Genomic DNA, 23,606 nt, shown 5'->3' with positions numbered 1-23,606 from the left:
TCCAGGTCAGTGCCCATCAGAAAAAGGGTATTTGGCGTGCCATCGCTAAGGAGGTGTGGACCTTGGGGGTCTTTCACAGGCGGAGCACCCACTGCCACAAAGATGGGAGGAACTGCGCCGCTGGTCAAAGAAGACGGCGAGGCCCAGCTGGGGCTGGCCTCCCAAGGAGGAAGGGGTGCCCGTCGCACCATGACCCCCCTGATGTTCTGCATCCTGGCGGTGGCCTATCCGGAGTTAGATGGGCACTTGAGGGCATCACAGCAGACAAAAGGGGGTGAGTACAGATTCTGAAAGCTGACTTTGCGCGCGTTAGGAGGTCCCTGGGTGGGGATGTGGGCTGTGGGTGCCCCTAGGCCAGGGCGATCATGGCAGGGTAGGTCCCTTGTTCGGCAGGCTCTGGCGCACTCCTACCCCAATAGTGTAAGTGGCCATCTACTACTGGGCAGGGTCCTGTGGGTTTCTGGTGTGCAGATGCTGGTGTTAGGCATTGTACCCCAGGGGCTGGTGACTGTCTTAGGAAATGGGTGGGCATGGCCTAGTGCATAGGGCTGCTCCCTGTGTGTTGTGTACCCCAACTGTAGTGGTGTTGCTGTCATTGACCAAGTGTATCCTCTGTCTCTTCCCTCCCTTTTTTGTTTTGCCACTCTGTTCTTGTGTGCATTAGCATCATCTGGTGGAGGAGCAGAGGCACCGGCGATGGAGGGAGCTGCATCCCACATGGGCCTGGAGGCCGAATCCACAGAGGGTGAGGGCACCAGTGGGATGGAGGGCGAGGGGAGCACCACGACGAGGATAGGGTGGGAGATCACAGACAGCGACTCCTTCTCCGATGGAAGCTCCCTGGTGGTGGAGGACACCTCTGTGCCCACTCCAACAACAGGTACAGCCGCCACCCCCTTACCAGCACCACCCTCCCAGCAGCCCCTCTGTGTGTTTTCCCGTGCCCTCTCACCCATGAGGGAGGGCATCTCCTTTGCCCCAGGTACTTCAGGCCCTGCCCCAGTCAGCCCTGCTGCCCTCAGTGAGGAGGCAATTGACCTCCTGAGATCCCTCTCTGTTGGGCAGTCAACCATACTGAATACCATCCAGGGTGTAGCAGGGCATTTGCAACAAACAAATGCACACCTGGAGGGCATTCACTCTGGTGTGGCAGCCCAACAGAGAGCATTTCAGGCTCTGCCCTCAGCACTGATGACAGCCCTTGTCCGTGTGTCTAGCCTCCACCCTCAAACTTCCTCTACCCAGACCCAATTTCCTCAGCCCCAGCCTATCCCAAGTACACCTTCAGACCAGCATTCACCCAAATCACCACACGAAAGTGGCTCAGGCAAACATAAGCACCACACTCATCTCACAGGCACTCGACAAGCACCATAACCATGCAAACACACCAACATCCACTGCCTCCACTGTGCTCCCCTCCTCCTCCTCATCCACCTCCCTCCCAGTATCGTCTACACTCACACCTGCATGCACTACATCTTCATCCACTACCTCCATTTCCCGGAACGCCCATCACAACACACCCCTCATGAGCAGTCACCACCCCCACAACCATGCACAAGTCCCCTGTGTCCTCTCCCAGTGTGTCTGTGACCCCTCCTTCCAAAGTACACAAATGCAAGCACCCACCCACCAAACAGCCATCCACCTCTCAACAGCATCCAGCCCATGCACTTTCACTCAAACTCAGCAGACAGACACCTCCTACAACCACTCCCTCTTCCTTCACTCCCAAACCCTCTCAATCTTCCCATCCCAGTGTGTCTAAAAACCTTGTCTTGGCAGACATTGACCTGTTCCCTACCCCTCACCCCCGTCCTTCCCCTCAGGCCAGGATGTCCAGATCCCATGCCAGCACCTCAGCCACCAAATTGGAGTCCGCTGTGGTACCTGCAACTCCCAGAGGATCAAAGGGGGCACCTGTCAGGCCAGGCGGTGTGCCACCGACCCCTGCAAAGGACCAAACCATTCTGCCACCTGTCAAGGTGAAGAAGGGGCCAGCATGCAGCAAGGCCAAGGAGCACGACCCACCCAGCAAGGCCTCCTCCAAACTCCAGCTGCCAGAGCCAAGGTCCCAACAGCATCTGCCAAGGTGAGGAAGGGGCAGAAGAGCCAATGCAAGGCAATTCAGGCCTCGGAGGCTCCAGGTGAGGGCCTGGTGCCTACCATCAGAACCGACAGCCCCGCCACCTGCACCGTGGCCAGCACCGCCACAAGCACCGCCGCAAGCACTGCCACCTGCACCACCACTTGCTCCGCCGCTGCCACCACTACTGTCAGCAGCAGCATCCCAAGTGGGCAGCCGTCCGAGGCTGCAGGAGACGTGCTGGTGCCTCCCTCCACCACTGGCAGCACCAGCACCTGCACCACTGACAGCACCACCAGCATCCCCGCCGCAAGCACCGCCACAAGCACTGCCACCTGCACCGCTGACAGTAGGACCACTACCAGCAGCAGCAGCCCCAGTGTGCGTCTGTCTGCAGGAGACGGCCTGGAGCCTCCCACCACCACTGGAAGCATCCCCATCAGCACCGACACTATTGCCAGTTTGCAGCGTTAGTCACCGCTGGATGGAGTCTGGCCCTGCCTCCATGGAGTATCATGCTACCTCGTCCATGCAAATCTCGTGCCTCAGACACGCAGGTGAAGGAATCTGAACTGCCACACCCCAAGTGCTGCATCACTGGGCACAAAGCCCCCTCCAGAAACAGTGGAGAGCTGCACCCACTCACCCTATCCTTGGCAGGATGAAGCACACTGGACACAAGGCCACCTCGAGAACCAGTGGAGAAGCCATTCACTCGAGAGACTGTGGCCTTGCACTCCCCAGGACCAAGCAGTGGGTAAACCACCAACTAGAGAGACTGTGGCCTTGCACTCCCCAGGACCAAGCGGTGGGCAACCCACCCACTTGAGAGACTGTGGCCTTGCACTCCCCAGGATCAAGCGGTGGGCAACCCACCCACTTAAGAGACTGTGGCCTTGCACTCCCCAGGACCTAGCAGTGGGCATGGAGCCCCCTCAAAGAGCAGTGGCGTAATTCCATCTTCCGACTGAGGTGCCCCTCTTCCCCCTGTGTGTTTTTGACCTGATGCCCCTGCAGTGTTCTATCTGTATTGAGGCAGGAGTCAAGTGTGGGCTTGGCTCATGATTTTTGGCCCAGTGGGCCACGGACATTTGCAAAGGACAGTGTAAGGCCTTCTGTACTTATTGTGAATATTTGTATATACTGTTTTTTATTCATTACTTATACCTGCATATTTAAAAAATCACTTAATTCACCCAATTCCTTTTGTCCTTGCATTCTTCCAGGGGGTAACGGGTTGTAAATGTACTGTTCTTGTATGTGTTTGTGTGTATGGTGTTGTGGGTGGGGGTGTTGCATGTGTGTGTCACTCTCTTTTTCCTCCTCCCCGTCCCCTGTGTGCTAGGTGCAGTACTCACCGTGGTCGTCGCCGCCGCCTTTGATATTCCTCATGTATGAGGAGGTACACCAGCATGGGGAGGATCTGCAGCTCGGGATCCATGGGGTCCTGGTTCTTCGTTGAGTGTTGAGCGGTGAGTAGTTTCCCTTCCATGGACTGTTTTCGCCATGCTTTTGATGGCGTTGGTACCGTCCCGGAAAAGCTGGCGAATTGGCAGGTTGTGATGTGGTGGGCAGTACATTGTCCTCCGCCTGTCTGTTGGCGGTGACTGTTGCAGTGTTTGTTGCTACCGCCGTGGCGGTCGGAGTGTTAAAGAGGCTGTCTGTGTTGGCAGTTTCTGCCATGGTCGTGATCCCATTTTGTTTACCGCCGGCCTGTTGGCAGTATTACCGCCGCTTTAACATCGACCACCAGGGGTTGTAATGAGGACCATATTGTATAGCTTAGTCAGATCCTACACTAATTTCTCTGGATCTTCACTTACAGACTATCTCCCAAAACCTCTAATCCTTGGCAGGTTACAGATTCCATTTTACAAAATAGCCAATAGACTGTACAAAAAGTCATTACTCAACTTATGTCTGAAATAATACCAGGGCATTTGGGCACTCCATATTATGGGATTCAATGAAAGCATTGCTCGGGGATGACTGATCGCCATATCTGTCATTGAAAACAAAGTGCGAAGGGACAAAGGATAGAACTTGAAGAGACTCTACAGGAATGCACCAGGGTCCCTAGAACCAAGAGGTCACTGATAGCATCAAGAGCACAGTTTAAATTGATAGACCAAGTTAGGGCGGAATATGTACAGCTTAGGCTGAAATATAAATACCGCTTTGGGGGAAACAAAGTGAGTAGACTCCTAGTACATAAACTCGGCATGAAGATAAATAGTGACAGTGATTTGCTTGCAGACTATACAAGGCAATGTTATTCATAAAGGAGCCTCCATAGCAGTAGAATAACAGGAGTTTAATAAATCACTGTATATAGTACAGGACCTCATGTATGAGAATATTGCCCAGCATCTCAATCAAGCACACCAGCCAAAGTGTCAAAGTTAACCTCTCAAGCGAAGACCTTAGACAAGCCAATCATGACGGTGCAGGTCATAGCAGCGATAGCTTGTCTAAAACCATACAATGCCCCTGGCCTGGAAGGCCATACCACATGCTTCTATGCAACTATGATACCTAAGCCAGGCAAACGTTCCTTGCTCTGTGGCTCCAATAGTCCCATCTCACTTTTCAATGAGAATGGCAAGCTGGTAAGTTGCATTCTGGCAAACAGGCTAAACCTTTATATGGCAGGCCTGGTTGATCCAGGCCAGTCTGGTTTCATCTCTGAACAAGGGTGAAAAGATTGGAGACATTTTGCAGGTAGTAGAGTAGATGACAAAGCTTTGGAGGGATTTCAGCGCCATAGCTTATGATACTGTTTCAGGAGCTGCTAGCAGGACTAGTAGCATCAGGGCAGCCAGGGCAGCCCAGGCTCCCTGGTCCAGAAAACTGTGCATGTTGTTTGTGGCTGCAATAAGGGCAATCTCAGTAATGAGAGCAGTACTGAAGACTAACTGCAAGGGTCTCAAAGCTGATTAAAATCTAGGTAGCAGGACAGTTGTTCATTGATATTTGCCAGTACTTTGGCTGGATATAGAAGTAAGGAGATGGATCTGAAGTTAGACAAGGTGTGGGGGTTGCAGATTGTTTGTTCAGGGGGTAAAATGTTAGCATGCATCCAACTGGTAGAGTAGATGGTCGTATTGATTAATAGATTGAAGAGAATGGTAGGTGCTTGCCCTATGACTGAGTGACATAGTATAAATATTTGATGTGGGTGGGTGTCAGGGAGCCACATTTGATTGTTTAGGGTCTGATTTACAATATGGCAGATACAGTATTTGCCATTGGCCTGGCAGAGGACTTTACATCCACCAGGCGGAGAATACTACACCAGCCAGATTTGTAAATAAAAGATTTATAAATGAACTTTTGTAAGAAAAAAGTAATGTTTCCCTCACCATGGTGAGGGGGCATTAGAATGGTTTTACTGTTCCTTACCACCAGGTTTTACCTGGCAGTAAGGTACACTAAAAAATGACTACGTGTCTGCCCATTGGGTGGGTGGACATGTAGCCATTTCTCTGACTGCCCTTACTCCCCAGAGCTGCTGGAGAATTTTGGCCAGGGAGGGGACAACATAGTCTCCGCCGCCCAAATTTAAGCTCCACCCACAATTAAATTTGGTGGGTGGACCACAATATTGTCTATTCTCCACCAATATGTAAATCAAGCTAAGTTCTTTTATTGTGTCAGCTTATAAACATAACTCTTGCAATATAAAAACTATAAAATCCTTTAAAATCCTCTAAATTCTAGTACCTTGATACAATAAGAATAAACATGAGCAATAAATTAGTGTCATACACTATTATAAAGACAAAAGGCAACAGAGCATTTTATACATATTACAAACTCACATTGGATTGCTAGAAAGCCATCAAATGCAACTAGCAAAGTGCTCGTTACAACTAGCAGATGATTCATATGCAATTTTGGGAATCACGAGAATAACAACTTAAGAGAGTACAAAGATGCTTGCTTAAGATAGTTAAAAACATACTGAATAAGCTAGATACAACTCTTACATCAGAAGCCCTAGGAGTTGTACCTCATACATTAGGTTGTTAATTAAAACATTTTACAGGAATGAGAGTTTCAAAAGAAACAAATTTGAAGCATCGTAGATGAATTCAACAACATGTTGGTTTTCCTAGGACCACTGCTCTTCTTGGATATCAAAAGTGTCTCATTAGTGCAAAAATGCATGAACTAGATCCATGTGCAAAATAATGACACTAGAACACGTCAGAATGATTACAAATTTCAAAATGAATGCCATAAACCACCAAGAAATGTAAACACATTCTACAAATAAGACTGAAATGTCACCAGTATACCCTGCTAAATTGCTTTATGCAAGACATGTCTGTGTTAGACCTGGCAACTCTTGGTGTGGTTTCCTTGTACTTTTTTGCTTCTGACCTCCTGGTTTTGGATCCTCTGCTGTAAATAGTTTTTAATGGCGTTGATACTCTAGGCATGTTACCACTGATAACCAATGCTAAAGTGCACGTGCCCTCTGTCTACATTTTATTGGTAATTGGCTTTTCCAGGATTGACACATTTGATTTACTAGTAAGTCCCTATTAAAGTGCACTAGAGGTGCCCAGGGCCTGTAAATCAAATGCTACTAGTAGGCCTCCAGCACTGACTGTGCCACTCACATATGTAACCCTGTAAATGTCTCAGACCCTCCACTACAGTGTCTGTGTGTGCAGTTTTTGTAAGCAAGTGTACACACTTGTAGGCCCACACCTTCCCTTTTACAACATAAGAATCACCCCTAAGGTAGATCCAAGGTAGCCCCATGGGCAGGGTGTAGTGTATTTAAAAGGTTGGACATGTACTAGAGTGTTTACATGTCCTGATGGTGAAATACTGCTGAATTCATTTTTCACTACTGCAAGGCCTATCTCTCCCATAGGTTAACATGGGGAGTGCCTAGAAATATCTTCTAAGTGTAATTTACCATTGAAAGCAGATAGATATTTGAAGTTTGAGGTCTCTGAATTCACAATTTAAAGATACATCTTTTAGTGAAGTTGGTTCTTAAATTGTAAGTTTGAAACTGCTTCTTTTAGAAAGTGAGCATTTTTTTACTTAACTATTCTGTGCTTCTGTCTGGCTAATGAATACACATCTGGGTCAGACTGACAGTTTGGCTGTTTGTGAACTCACTCTACACAGTGACACAAAGGGAGCTGAGGTGTGTCCTGCATTTCCTGATGAGTCTTCCTGGGCTAGAGTAGGAGGGAGGAGCTGTCACCTGCACTTGAAAGGGCTGTGTCTGTCCCCTCACAATACAGTCTCCAACCCCATAGTGTGTGTCTGGGGCAGGGCAAGGAAGAGGCAGGGTCTTGTGCAGTACAAAGACATTCCTTTGAAGTTTGCCTACTTCAAAGGTAGAAATGAGTATAACTATTGGACTGCTGACCCCACACTTTTAGATTACTTCTGGATCAAGAGGAACCTCTGCCAAGGAGAAGAGCTTGATGCCTGTTGCTTTGCTGTGCTGGTCCGCTACTGCAGCTTCTACCTTAAGAGGGAAAGGACTGGACTTTGCTTTCTGAAATCCTGTTTGTGAAGTTTCTCCAAAGGCTTGGACTGAGCTTGCCCCCTGTCCTGAGGTTTCAGGGCCATCAAAGACTTATTTTACCAGCACATGGGCTATCTTGCTGTGACCCCTACCCTGCCAAGTGGTGCCACATCCAGTCCCTGGACCCTTGAAAGGAGAAGCTCGGAACCCAACGTGAAAATCCACGCACAGGAGCAAAGCGACAGGAAAACTGATGCAGCGTCTGCACTGCGGCTGAAAAATTGACACAGCACCAATGAAATTGAAGCATCACCAGCTCAGCATGAATTCATTGCTTCTGTGCATCTGGATTTTCAATGCATCATCCCTGGCCATCAATTTCTTCAACATCACAGCACGGACCTGAGGCTGCTTGTCTGTGAGGAAAGAATCAAAGCATCACTTATCCAGCGGAAAAAGAATCAACGCATGGCCTCACACACTTACTTTTTCGATGCATACTTGCCACAGCGGCTTTATTTTTGACACATACAAGGTACTTTATGCTGAAACAACGCTTCTATATATCTATCAATTTCCATTGATTAAGACTCTTTTTGCTTTCAAAATTGATATCTCTTTTTGTGTATGTTGGATTTTTGGTGTTTTTGTCTAGTTTGATTTAGATAAATATTGGCTATTTTTCTAAACTGGTGTAGAGTCCTTTGAAGGTGTTTTAAATGTTTTACTGTGTGTGTTTGTGCAAATGCTTTACACGTGGCCTCTGAGATAAGTCTGACTGCTTGTGCCAAGCTATCAAGGGGGTGAGCAGGGATTATCTGAGCTGTGAATCTCCCTTACCCTGTCTAGAGTGAGGGTTCCTACTTGGACAGAGTGTAAACTGACTGCCAACTAGTGACCCCGTTTCTAACAGTTTGGTTAATTAAAGTGCTTCTTCAACTTAAAAAAGTGACACAATTAACATGTAACATGACCACAATAAATTTAAAATAGATAAGGCTCTTCTAAAACCCAGAGATTTAGCTGTCTAGATCATGGCCATCTGTCTTTCCATGCTGCATATATGTAGGAGATCACTCGGTTAACAATGGAGATGTTATCAGATCTTAGGCATAGGTGAATGGCAGCATTACAAATGTCTAATATCATGCTTTATAAAAAGTGGGTGAGGAAATCTCCTCCTTGCTGGAGAGAAAGCATTCTAAAAATAATTCAAATGAATGCAATAATGAGAATTAATACGTAGGCCTTAGACGAAAATGCAGTGCTTTAATTCAAATGAAAAGGTAGACACATTTACACACATTAGTCTTAAAATGCTAGGACTACAGTTTGCAAACTTGACCTAGGTAAGAAATGAGGAATGTTAAACTTTCAATGACACTAATGTGCTGACAATATGATGACAATGTAAGAAAAGTTACTTTTAACCTTTCCATAGACACAATATCATAAGTACTAAAATGTATTAGCTTAGTTCCACTGAGAGTTTCAAAATGAAGTATAGCTTAGTCTTAGAATCAATAGGTAGCTTGTGAATTAACAAAATGATGTAAAACCCTAACCATGAACTGAAGTTTTACTTAAGCAGGGACAACTGTGGGTAACGACTTTGAAGTAAATAACATATGATATAAATGTAACAAATAAACATCGTTGTCTATGGACCATTGTTTTTTCCACAAGATGACAGCAAAATGTTCCTGTTTCCATGAAGGCATCATTTGCTGATTGCCTGAGATGGAAAAGAAGACACAAGTTGTGAAAGTTTAGATAATCTGCCAGAATCTTTGCTGCTCGGAGACTCCACTGAGTTTAATTAACCTTTCTACTTGATGACTATTTGAGATTTCATTTTGAAACTTTCTGCCTAACCTCTCTATTGGAGTGCTTTATGTGTTCTAACTGACACCTTTTCTTGTCTATCCCAGTCCCATTTTGAGATTTAGGGCCTGAATTAAATCTCAGTTATAGAATACTCTGTCATAAATGTGACTGATATCCTGTTCACCATACTACGATCTCCATAGGATATAATGGGATTGTAATACAGTGGATGGGATAATTGTCACATTTGTGACAAAGTATTCCCCTCTGCCAAGATTTAATCAAGCCCTTTAACTTGGGACTTCTCCTTTATGGAACAGGCTTTATGCTGGCTTTATCAATTATATTGATATACTAATTGATTTATGATTCCTTATGCATATTAAATAAAGATTTATTCTACTACAATATTTGTAAAGTAAGCTTTTGAACTCAAACCAACTCTAAACTCAACCACTCTTAACTGAAAAATAATAACTGAAATTGTGATAACTAATTGATTTATGTACAGCTCCTAGTTAATCGCACTTGAGACTAAAGCCTGTTGGCCCATGGTGCTGGAGTTAGTGGGCTGATGAGATGGTAAACCTGACTTCATAAACTAATATTTAACTGATATCCATGTGCTCAAGCACTGGAAAAGAAAAGGAGCATAGTAGCATAAAAGGCATCAGGGTCTTATCACCGCCTTGTAAGCAGGAACAGGTGGAATGGAATTTAACCAGCTCTGTGTAAGGATAATTAGTCCATATAGTCCTCGAAACCTGATGGGGTCTTCACTTACCACAATATTAGTAGCAATTTACCATGGTGCTGTTCTGAAAGCCATGATCAGCAGTTCCTTTTGACTATATCTAGGGCTGAGCATCCCATGGCCTCCGGATTGATTCAATATTCATGGCAGCCGATGCTAATAAAAGTACTTGCAATATGTTTAAGCCACAATAGCTTATGACAACTGCCACTTTCCTAAAGTTCCCGAATTGACCTGAGGTAGATTAATAAATTTGTTTTGGACCATATTCAATGCCAAAACAAGAGTGGCTTTAGTACTGCAACAGATTCAGTGTTATTCAGACCCAACACTATGTTTCAAAGCCCTTGAGAAGTTTGTGCCTAGAGAGTTCTGTGCAGGCTAATAAGATAGCATCGTTGGCAAACAGCAAGATGTTGTTTTGATCCCCCCAACATCGTGGGGACATCCAGGTTTAATACTAGGAACTGGTCGCCCACATTGTTAATGAATGGATTGAATTGTAGTGGTGCAAGCAGGCACCCTTACCTTACTCCCTCTTATATGCCAAAGGTGGAATATACGCTCACTTGGGATCAAATCTCACTACAGCTAGGTTACTCTGATAGAGCAGCTTTATGGCATGTAGAAGCTTGCTGTTTATGCCCTGTTCCTCCAGGGCATGCCAGAGAGCCCGCCTGACCACAGAGTCTAAAGCTATCAAACATTGATGAATATTAAGAAAAGAGCTGATTATTTTACAAAAGTGTATTGCAGACAGGTAATGTACAATCTAGACACTTGATTGATTGCTCCTTACAACGTATGGTATCCAGCTTGGAATGGAGACAAAATTGAATGGTCTTTAGCCCAAACCTCTACACCTGTTAACGGTAATTCAGCACTGTAGCTTGACGGATTACATAGATTTGCTGACATTCTTTGAGCACTCTCCAATGAAATAGCGAAAAGAAGCTCTAGTTGCTAGGGGCAAAGTGAGGTCGATGAAAGGGAAAGTATTCGTGGGTGGTTGTGGGTCAAAGTTAGCATAAAGGTTAATATTTTTTTTCTAGAAAAGGTCAGCAAGGAAAACAAATAGGTTGGCAGAGGGCAGAATGACATCTGAACTAGTAGCTGGTTGGGTGAAGTCCTTGACAATAGCAATGATCTCAGAGGAGCTGGAACTTTCATGGCTACTAGAGCATCTAATCTAGATGTCTGGCTTCTAGTCAGTTGTGCACTTCCCAAATCACCTGCAGAGTCTCTCAGGGCTTTGCTCTTAGGCCCCTACTTTTTAATGTCTATCTAGCCATCCTTGTGGATATCATCAGATATTTCAGCTTCCTGGTCCTGTCTTATGCTGATGACACACAACTCATTATTTTCAATTTGAGAATATCTACACCATGAAATCCAACTTCAGTACACGTATGCTAGAGGTCACCAGCTGGATGAGCCTAAAATTGGACGGCAACAAATCCAATGTGGTCCTGTTCAGAAAAAAACACAGTACACTGGTCTGAATATTGTGTGTCTAGAGCACTTAGTCCCACTATCTCGTCAGTCACTTCAGCTTGAAATCTAGAAATTCCTGTGGAAAACTGACTCTCTAAGCCCAATCAAGTCATGCCAGTCTGAGCAATCTGGTTTGATATTCTTAACCATCTCCATAAAACCTTCTGCTAGTTTCTCATTCACATATGAAGGATGGTCAAACAATTCCTAATTACTAGTAGATTGGATTACAAAAATGGCCTTCATTTAGTCATGATACCTGATTAGGAGGCTATAGGGTGTGCAAATTGCTGGCTAGGCTGGTAATGAATACCCAAGCCCACTCCTCAATTTCCCATAATCTTCGGGGCCTTCATTGGCTCTTGAGGCACAAAGGTGCAATCTTTAAGCTCCTCTACCATATTTTCAAGGCTCTTAACAATATGGTCCCCAGCTATCTAAACAAAAGACGGCCTGATTTAGAGTTTGCGGATGGGTTACTCCGTCACACACATGATGGATATCCCATCCGCCGTATTACGATATCTACATGATACATTGGGATCACAGTATGGCGGACGGGATATTCGTCATGTTTGTGACGGAGTAACCCCATCCGCCAAAATCTAAATCCGGTCCAGAGTCACTTTTCTCAGTAACTCCAGGCTTCTCCATTCCTCCTCTTGTGACCTGCTCCACTCTCCTGGGATCTTCCATGAACCTGGGGATGCTTCGTCCGAAACCTTGCAACTAAACAACAGAACCCACTCCCCTTCACACAAAGCTCGGTCAGCTCTTCCCAGGAATTTAAAAAGAAACTCAAAACTTGACTTTTCAAAAACTGTTTCTTTATTGCATCTTCATTTAGTCCACTATCTCGCTGGTGTAAAGCTACCCATGTCAGAGTAATATGTACACTTTAAAAATCCAACATCATAACATTTCAATGTAATTATTATTTGCCTCGAAAATGTTTCACTGTAAAGCATCCACATTCTGAAGATTGTGCTATCTGCATACTAACATTCATATATGACTAAGTACATAGTGGCTTGTTTCCTCATTCTGTACGTATGTTTATTATAATTTCCAGATGGTGCTGCAATACAATGCAAGTACAGACCAAATGCAAGGTGCAATAGGTACAATACATAGCTTGTACACTGGCATAATGTGTGTAAAGTCCTTTTTTGCATGCACACTCAAGCACACCTTTCTCTACCTGCTACTTCACACTCATAAACAAGCATTGGCAAAGCCAATAGGTTTAACATTGGTTCCCAGGCTTTAGACTTTTCTAATGCTTGTGTGCTCTATCATTGCTTTTGCAAAATTACATTGCTGGACCATCGCCAATATAAAAAAATGCCTACCAGCAATAAAAAAATAGTAATTGATCATGTTATTTCACGTGTCATGAGTGATGTAAAAGTAGTATCAGAAACTGCGCATGATGAGGGAGCAAGTTATAGTAAGCTCACAGAACTATAACTGGCAAATTTCAGTGACACCTTCTATAGCATTATTGATGTTATTACTGCAACATCTGCAATAAAATCATTGATGAGAACACTGTGCATGATGGGGGCGCGAGTTACAGTTACCTTGGGGTGTGAGTTATGGTCACTTCATTTAACCATAACTATAACTGCTGAATTTCCATGGTTTGTGTGAGTAAATTCAGAATCTAACTATAACATCCATGTCCTGGAATCTTTGTTTTTTTCAGTGAATATCTATCTATTTATCTATCTATCTATCTATCTATCTATCTATCTATCTATCTATCTATCTATCTATCTATCTATCTATCTATCTATCTATCTATCTATCTATCATCTATATAGATATATATGTACAGATATATAGTAAAATAACAATGTCTTGGCTAATTTCAGGCCTAAACCTAAAAAGAAAGGGCATTGAGTGTCACATAGTCCTGCACAAAGCCCATGAAATAATAGCATGTGTCATGAATCACTCATGCTGTCTGCTACCACATGACCTATGATACTCGATGTGCAGAAATTTACCACATGAACTGTGCAGCTGAGCAGCAACCTAATGTGTGGTAGATTGTTTATGATATTGTGAGAAACATTTTCCTACAATGACTCTATTAGCCAAAATCAGAAGAAAAAAGACATAGGGCCTGGTTCACAAAGGTAGCTTACAATTTTGAGTAATTTACACTTTTCAATAAATTTACTTATTTTCACTAGTCACAAAGCCCAAGTCTAAATATACACCAAAGGTTTAAATTATATGTCTCCACCAAACAGAAGGGTCTCTGACTATTCACAAACAGCAGGGGCTATTCGCAAAGGTAACTTACACCTTTGAGTAATTTACATGGGTAGTTTACTCTTACAGCTACTGATTTACTGATTGAGCTTTTGATTGCACTTTTGAGCAAATTTACATTTTTGAGTAAGTTTACTAATTTTCAATATTCTCAAACAGCACTTCTGCGTTAACTAACTCTTTTGTAATGACTTACACTTTTGAAGTAAATACAACTGAACCACACATGGCCAACCACTGGTACTGCAACACCCTCCTGCTGAAAAGAATGGAGGTAGGGGCTTACTACAAATGTGTAAATTACTACGAAAGTGTAAGTTACTACAAAAGTGTAGTTTGTGAATAGTAAAATGTAGGAAACGTACTCAAAACTGTACGTTACTACAAAAGTGCAGTTTGTGGATTGGAATTGTAGTTATTTTAATGGTACTACTGAAGTGTTGCAAAATGTGCAACAAAGTGCATTTTGTGAATCAGCCACCTACTTTTGAGTAACTTTACACTCAGATTGTGTGAACAACCAAAAGTAGTAAAGTTACTTACAATTGTAAGATTTAATCACACATGTAACTTGCTCAAATAAGTGATCCTTTGGGAATAGCCCACGGAGTTTGTGAATCACCCCCAGGCTCTTCAATTTGGTGCAAACATGGAAGTTACACTTTTGAAGCAAATTTACACTGAGAATTTGTGAATAGAAAAAATTAGTAAACTCACTCAAACGTGTACACTACTGAAAAGTGTAAGTTACCTTTGTGAATCAGATCCAGAGAGCTTAATGTGTTTTATACATTTTTCTCCTTGACTTTCTGCATGTAGAACTGTTATGATAATAAACAAGGACACGTAGTATGTGTGGCCTACGCAAATGGCTGAATATATAACATAATCCACTGACCACGTTCTTTCTTTACGTAAATTCTGCTTCCGAGTTTCGAAACAGACCAAGCTCTTCGTATAATCACCCCCATCATCAGTTATGTCCAGTGGTTTAGAAGGAATCCCCGGTTTTGTAGGCCACGCCTGCTCCTCCTGATACCCCGGACCCTCCCTCGCCTTTGTAGTGTGGCTTGTTTAGGAGTGCCCTCCCAAAGCCATGCAGGGTGCAGCAGCTAATGACAGGGTGTCCTGTGGTGGTACACGGAAACTGCGGCAACTTTATGAGAAATAACAAACCGTGCAGACCAAGTAGCAGTAGAGGTGGAGAGGCATTCATATAAACAAGACCTAAGAGGACTAGTTCGATCATAGCACACATTTCACTGCCCCATTCTGGATAAGAAACAGCAATCGGACAAAGTGGGGCTTAGGGTTTACTACCAGAACATCGTGTACTAAATGCCATCTGACAAAAAGAGTTTAGACTAAATAACATTTGTTAAAACATCACCCCATCGGAGTTAATAATAACTAATGCTTACAGACTATGATTATATAAATGCAAATGATATTTATGACACAGTATTTACCTCGGGCAATCCTTTTTTTTTAGCAATGTGCTGGCATAACCTCACTTCAACAAACCAGGGGCTTAACAAAGGTCCCTGCAGCACCTGTGACCCGGAGGGAGCCGCACTTCAGGACCCCAAACCCTTCAGCTGTCCCATTTCGCCCAAGGCCAATTAATATTTGAGAGATATGGGAGACTCGGGGGATCCTCTTCACATTCTACCATGGGTCCCTGTAATTTTACATTACGAACCTGCAACAAACGCTCTTATATATGTAGTAGACGTTGCAGTTTGTAAACCGTAATGGTAAACAAGTCTCAAAAAACAAAACGTATGTGAACACCTGGTTCACAGACATGTAAACAGTTGGAATGGAATGGATAGGTACTCTCTACATATTTAACCCCTGGTCGAAATATGTAGTGATATAAAAATATGCATCCATAAATCTACTGGGACTGGCCTTTGCGGGGGTTTGTCTTCTCTAAGGTATAGGTGGAAACATTGTAGAGTTTGTGGATAACTCCATCCTGTGTGATGTGTTTTTGCTGCCTCTGTGTTATTCGCAGTGTGATTGGTAAGAATGGCTGCATGTTTATATGGTTGGATTGTTGTATCTGTCTTGCAGTGAGTGAATGGCACAGTATGCCAACTAGCTCCATCACTTGGCCAGGTAACACCTATAACATCACACATACACTGATAGACACATGCACCTACATCATGCTCACGAAAACAAAATTTACATTCATTGTTCACAGGGGAATGGGACATTTCCCTGTATAACAAATTAACAGGAGGGGCATTTGATGGTGGCATTGCACTCCCGGATATGAAAAAAATACTGTTGGGCAACACAGATGGTAATTATCAATGACTGGGAGTTCTCCTCATAAGACACAACGAGAAAAACAGAAAAGGAAAACAAATATTATGTCGGCCGCTAAAAAATGCAAATTAACTTAAATGGCTTAGTTTGCAAGGCAGAGATAGATAGTCAAGGAGGACACCGTCATTTTGACCTGGTGACTGGGGGAGGGGAGGTGAAAGAAATATTTATTGAACCCTAGGATCAGCCATATACTTTTCAATGATCACGTGACTTTATGTTTGCAATGGACACTTCCATTTCCTGGAAGAACAAGATTGCTCCAATGCCTATCCTTTAATTCCCTTGCCCGGCTGTCAGTGAAGATTCAAAGAGCTGCATTGCTAAGGTATATTGATTTCTTTGAAAAAAGGCACATAGTAGATATCACACTTAGAATAGGTAACCTGCATTAATTATTGAATGATTTATGGGATGGAATGAAGGGGCTTAGGTAAACTTGATGTTTTTATTTGGACGATTTTTCTTGTTCAATGCTGCTCCAATATTAATTGATTGGCCTTTTGTTATCTGCACTGCAGCACCTTAGACACGTACCCATATAGCCTGGTGACAAGTGATTTATTTAGAGTAATGAGGACCTGTGACTCAAGTGGCAAGTCCTAGATAATTAACATTGTGGACGTGATGGGCATAACTGAACATATTTAGTGTGGGGGTGACCAAAGGTTTAGAGTACCTACAGCTAGTTGTCTGGGCTTAATACTAGAATGGGTCTTGTTGAATGGTGCACCTGCTCATGCCTCACACTTTGACTTCCTTACCTCATGTTTACATTGACTCTCAAATACTGTCATTTCCTTTTTCACTCTAGGTCTCCTCTTCTGCAAGGAAACTTCAATTTCGATCCTGCTCTGCAGTTCAGCTCTGTTCTGAAGAGGGACGATGGCAGAAGAACGCAGTTACACCATTTTTATACAGTATAAAATATTTGCTTTTATTATAAACATTTTTAACTGTGTATGTGCTAGAAATAGTTTTTGTTTGGTTGAGGGGGTTGTGAACCCTTCTTATGCAACAACCACAGTCCCTGCCAGGGCGAACCACAAAACCTCACTAAATTAACCTGAGCTTAACCTTCGGATAAATTGGCAAAAAAGCTGTCATGCTTAACTTAAAGGCAATGTGTAAAGTATTTATACAGCACTTAAACATTAATAAAGTGAAAACACAACACAAGAAAAATCTCCCACGAATCTACAAAAATATAGTAAAATATAATAAATACTAATCAAATTGACAAAAATCTGATCAGTAGACAAAGAGTTATGAATTTGAAAAGTTTTTAGTAAAAACGAGTTCCTAAAAGATCGAAGTGCCAACTGTGGACATCTCGCCATGCAAGATTGGGCCAAAGTTGAAAGTTATGGCCGACCATGATGGAGCACGTTTTGGATACAAGAAATGGAGTGGACCCAGTCTCGGCTTACCTTTGGACATAGAAGAAATGTTGAAGAAAAATGTCTGACAAGGTAAAGTTCAGCAGGGTAAAATGGCTGGCGGTGTCCAAGGACAAGGTGTCATCATTGGGGAATCACTGGACGAAGTTGCAGTGAAGATTCCTACGTTCAGATTTTGCCACCTTTTTGGAAGTTGAAGATCTCCAGCGGGGTGAAGCTGCAGGCTGTAGCCAACGAGGGTTCTATGTGGCCAGATACCCCTTCTGTGAGGAGCCATTGAAAAGGCCAACTGGCGATGTTCCTCGGGTGGATGAGTGAGCAGGTAGGTCCCGGTCATCTGTCGTTTTTTTAGGGGATTTTTGCACTGAAACTTTTCAAAGTCCCAAGTTTTTGATATTTTCTGTTTGGGCACCTTTAGCACCACTTCCATGGGTTCAAGACTTGGTGGGAACCACTTGGAGGGTAAGACTTACTTCAGGCAGGATCTAGGTGCAGGGTTCAAGTTGTTGGTGCTTTATGTGTCCCTGTAGCTCATAACAGGAGGCAAGACAACTAGCCGTTGGAATCACTCCGGTAGTCATGGGTTCAAGCAGCAAGACAGCTCTCAAGCAGCAGGACAGTCCTCTGAGTTTCTAAGGAACGCTTCAAACAGCAGGCTAACCTCTGGGAACAGAACTACAAAGCCCAATACAGGCGTCAAACAGCAGGTTAGTTCTCTGAAGTATCATGTAGGCCTTCTGAGTGTCCTTAGGACATCCAGGACTGAACGGAAGAGTGGTTCTGAGGGTGCTATATTTATACGTGGTGTCAGTTTTGAAGTGGAAGAAACCTCTGGAGTTTTCCCTTTACAGGAGGTTCTGGAATTTCCTTCATGCAGTCTGGGGTGACATAAAACTAGTGTGAAGTTCTTTGGGGGTGTGCGGAGGCAGCTCCTTTGAAATGTAGGTACACAGAGCATCTCCACCCCTCCCATCTTGGCAGGATGTCCCATTCTGCCAAAACTTAGTCCTTCTTTCTTTCACTGCTGGGAGGAATACCCAAAGCTAACTGCCACTTTAATCACAGTCTTGTGACCCAGGACACAGGTGAGGAGCACCAAATGATTAGGAAAAGAAAATGCCAACTTTCTAAAAGTGTCATTTTCAGATTGGGATTTAAAATTCCTCTTTACCATTAAAGAGAATTTTCAATTACAATTCCTTAGAAACCAAACATGAACTTTCTACTTCTTCCCACACACAAGTTATCACTAATTAAACATAATAAGGTAACCTAATGTTCTCCCTGTGGGAGAGGTAAGCCTCACTGTAGCGAAAAACAAATGTATGTGTTTGTCACTACCATGGCATATAAAACTAAATTCACTGCACCCTAGGCTATTTAGTGCTACCTTAGAGGTGATATATGAATTAAAAAGTATCTTTAAGCCTGGAAAAAGGTTCATTTTGCCAGGCAAAATTTGCAGTTTAAAACTTCACATGAGCTGCAATGGCAGGCCTGAGACATGTTGAGAAGACATATTTAAGTGGGTGACACACTAAATGCTACATGCACACTAGTAGCATTTGATTTACAGGCCCAGGGTACCTGTAGTATCATTTTACTTACTAGTAAATTAAATGCGCTAAATCAGTTTAAGTCAAGTTTACCATGTCAAAAAGAGAGAGCACACTCACTCTACCACAGGTTAGTAGTGCTAAAGTGCACAGGATACCAATGCCAACAAAAATAATATATAGAAAACAGGAGGAATGAAGGTAAAATGTTTGGGGGTGACCTTTCGCCAAACAGTGTGTCTTCCCTATTTTTCATTCAGGTTAGATAACTATTAACTAACTTGGGAGTCTATGGGCTGCTAAACAGTGTTTACCTATTTTATTCTAACTGTCATTTTGCTTCAATGATAGATGGGCTGTGCTCATAGAGTTGGTGAATGCTGTGCGTGTCATTCTCTCAGATGTTCCCTAATTTCCCTGCCCATCCATTGATTGAATCCTTAACATTCTTCTCCTTGCAACCATATGTGCAGTAAACTGTTTCCACCATCAACATATCTCACACTTGGAGATGTGGTGTAAGCAAATCTAAACCATTGCAGGAGGATAACAATTGCAAAGACACCCACCTCATCCTCCATTACCTTGTTCATGATGCATCATGGTGCAGACAGAAAAGTACTTACAATACTCAATGGCACAATATGGCAAGCCAGTGTGTACTTTTGTTTTCATAATGATCACACCATAAATGATCTATCTGCAAAAGTAACCTCCTCTTGACTTCTATGTGTTTGTGTTTTACAACCCATAATGCTAGATTCAGTAAATGACTCTGTGCACTTTGTTGATTTATGCTCGCCTCTGTGTTAGAGTTTGCCCTCACTCTGTCCTCTTGTAGTTTCATGTTGCAAAACTCTTTTGCTGGTTCACCTGCTTCAGTCAAAATAAGAATCTTGTCTCTTCAATGTCTTCTGTCCTAATGCCTATTTGAGCTTGTTAGGGACTACCTCAGTTAGTACGTTTTGCAAAATTCCTGCATCAACTGCTACAGGTATTGGTGGAGATGGCAGACAATATATTCCTGCTTAGGTCAGGAGTGTTTTGTTGCTTTTGAGGGTGACAGGCCAGTTACTGTGATGTCTATCCTATGGTTCTTAAGTATTCCTCAGGGATGACTACATATGAGAGGCCAAGACAAACCCATTACTGATAGGACAGTGATCAAGTGACATTAACGGCCTGATCTAGGTTCTTGGCAGAGGGTAATACTCCATCACAAGTGTGACGGATATCTCATCTGCCATAGTACAATCCCATTCTATCCTATGGGGATCGTAATAGGGTGGGTGGGATATCTGTCACATTTGTGATGGAGCATTCCCTTTGCCAAGACCTAAATAAGGCCCTATGTCATGAAGCGGGGTGCACAGGCTGGGTGTGGTCAGTTTTCAAAGACTGAATGCCGGAGGATGGATGCCCCATTTGGGTAGCCTGGCAAAGGAACTTGAGTAGAGAGAAGAATAATGAGTGGACATTCTTTGTTTTTTCTAATTGGCCAGGATCAGGGCTCAGCCTCCTTTAGTAGCTCGGTGGAGCTTCCTGAGTTAATATACATTTTAATGAGTGAACAGTAAGCAGTAAAACGAATTATTAATTAAATAAATAACGTACTTATATGTATAGTAAAAAAGTCTACATTTATAAAAATATCGTTTGACCCACACCATCCGTAGGATAGTCACTCACCCTAAAAAGCATACAGACCTAATTCGCAATATTCCCCCACTGAAAGACACTCACACTACCACATCAGACCCACCCTACACCCAAATTCGGAAAAGCACACAAATCTTTTCTCTACCTCCACCCTCAAAAGACCTACAAAGATTACTTCCTAAATCTTCTAATCTTGTCCAACCTAAACCACCAGCAACATACCTATTACGCCCTAAAAAATGCCCCTTTAAAGCAACTAATGTCGGGTTTATATCCTGATGCCCCTTCCTAAACTCCTTCTTTCCTCACCTGACAGTCTCTAGGCCCTTAGTGATCTTCTCGAGGAACACCTTCATGGGTGTGGGGGAGGGCAGTTGTAACTGGCTGCTGCTGGGATAGCAGGGTTGGTGTGGCTCAACTCCATGTGGTGGTTATGCATATACTAGCTGGTTGGGAGGTTGAGGGATCTGCAGTATCTGCTACCTTTTCCTGCTATTCTCTCAGGTTCCCCAGCCACTCAAAGCCCACCTCAATGGCCTATGTTTTTTGCTGGCTCAGCCCAGTGGCTAACTCTGCCTAGGAACCAGTTAAACAGTTTATTCTTGGACTTTTAAGAGTATTTCATACAAATCTCATTTCTTGGTAAAGGTGGATTTGTACTAAATAATTTACAAAAGGTACTTTTAAAAAGTCATCTTTTGCCTACCTATAGCCTCAAGAATGCAATGTGCATGGCCTCCCATCTGTCACTCAGGAGCTAAATAGCTCCTTGATGAAATGTGAACTTGCTCCCAAAGCTGAGGCAAAGGCCTTGATTGTGGAGAGGTGTTTTGCTCCTCAACTAATGTGACCATGTGGGCAGTGCCCAGGAACTTCATTATCTTCCAAGAGGCCTACCCTGTCACAGGCATATGTAGCTAACATCTGGGCCTGCCCCCTCCTTTGTTCCACTAGTCAGCCAGGCACCTGTCCCAGTGGGAGAGAAGCTGCCCCCAGAACTGCTTTTAAGTGAGTAAAGGGGTTGCTCATTTCCCTGTCCACTCCTCTTGGTTAGTAAAAGGAGCTCTGCACAGGGGAAGAAATGTTCTGCCACCTTTGTTTTAGCAGGATGGGTCATTGTGGGATTGTTGATATTAGGGAACACAGGAACTGTAAAGTTGGACAGAATTGCTCCTGGCAACTTTTTCCTTACTGGTTAAGGAGGGGCCAGGAGTTGCTCCCACCTACAGGCTAGCTCCAGGCATAAATGTAGAACCACTGGCACCCTCTTCAGAACACTAATGGACGTGTGGAAGACAGAAGAAGCATTGCACCTGCTGTTGAGACCTGTGCGAAGAACCTTAAGGGCTGGATCTGCTCTCACATGTACCCAAAACAAAGAGGTGGACTCCAAGGGTCATTTGGATGACCTTCTGTTAAGCTATAGGACACAAAAGCTGTAGGAAGCCCAGTTTTCTGGAAGCACCCAGATGACCAGTTTTAACTTAACCTGCCCAAAGATCCTACTGTGGCTTCTGTTGGAGTGACTCCTGACACCCAATTGGTGTTCCTGAAGTCCTAGTACCCATGCCTGGTGTCGGAGTGTACTCTTCCTGCCTAAGCCTGCACATCAAGGGCTTAGAAACTTTTTGCTATCTTTTTGCCTGGAGAATTGTCATGGAACCCGGACCAATTTGCCAGGTGATCAACTAGGAGTCGATTGCCTTCATTGCAGCTCCTACTACGTTCTTTGCCACAGCAACAAATCTTATTTGGCAGGCCCAATGCCAACCCACATTTACTGATGTTGAACTCTCTTCAGATACAGCCTGCACCCATATTCTGCTGAGGAAATCCGACTTCCAGAAAACAGTTTAAGACTTAAAGTATATAGGCCCTCTGGACCTGATTCTGAGCGGAATCCTATCTGCGTTGACTACATCCTGGGTGTGAAATAAACACTTTTTCTGCTTGGAGCTTTTCCCTCTTTGTTAACAGCATCATCGGTGATACCATCTTCTGATCCACTCTGCCTCCTTGCCTCATTTAGGACACTACCTCTACAGATAATTTCTAAGTCCAAAGGTAACTCTTTGATCGGGAACAAAATGATCATCGTATCGGACCAATGCTGCATCACAGTTGACCTCAAACCTTACCCTTGCCCCAGTCTACCAGGACCAGTTGCCTGGAGTTTGCGCTTTGCACTTTTTGGTGCTATTTTTATTTAACATTTTTAAACAATTATATCTGTGGTTCCCCTTATTTAATGTTTGTTATTTTGGTGTCATTTTTTTCATTAAAATATTCTCTAATTGTATAAAGTGGAGTAGCACCTTTATTGTGTTGCATTTTGACTTTTTGTCTGTTTTGTTACTTCTGAATGCTTTAAACCTGTCTGCTGTGTGCCACATTTACCAGGGTGTGAACTCAGGTTTAAAGACTGAAACAGTTACTGGACCTAACAAGAAAATTGACGTTATTACTTGTGGTGGATTATCATCCACCCAAATAATGATCAACTTTATGATAGTTTTGAACAACTAAATTAACTGTTAAATCTGATACTATCTTTTACTCAGGAATTACAGAGAAATATTCATAAATTCTGAAAGGCTTGGATTGTATTCCACTAAATACTGTGTCAAGAAACAGGGAGAACGCTTAACGTAGACCATTTTAAATGTGTTTACAAATGGCATGCTTAATGTATTATAGTCTCAGT

The sequence above is a fragment of the Pleurodeles waltl genome, chromosome 1_1, assembly GCF_031143425.1.
Source record: "Pleurodeles waltl isolate 20211129_DDA chromosome 1_1, aPleWal1.hap1.20221129, whole genome shotgun sequence".
Lineage (NCBI taxonomy): Eukaryota > Metazoa > Chordata > Amphibia > Caudata > Salamandridae > Pleurodeles > Pleurodeles waltl.
Note: the sequence above shows the minus strand (reverse complement) of the source record.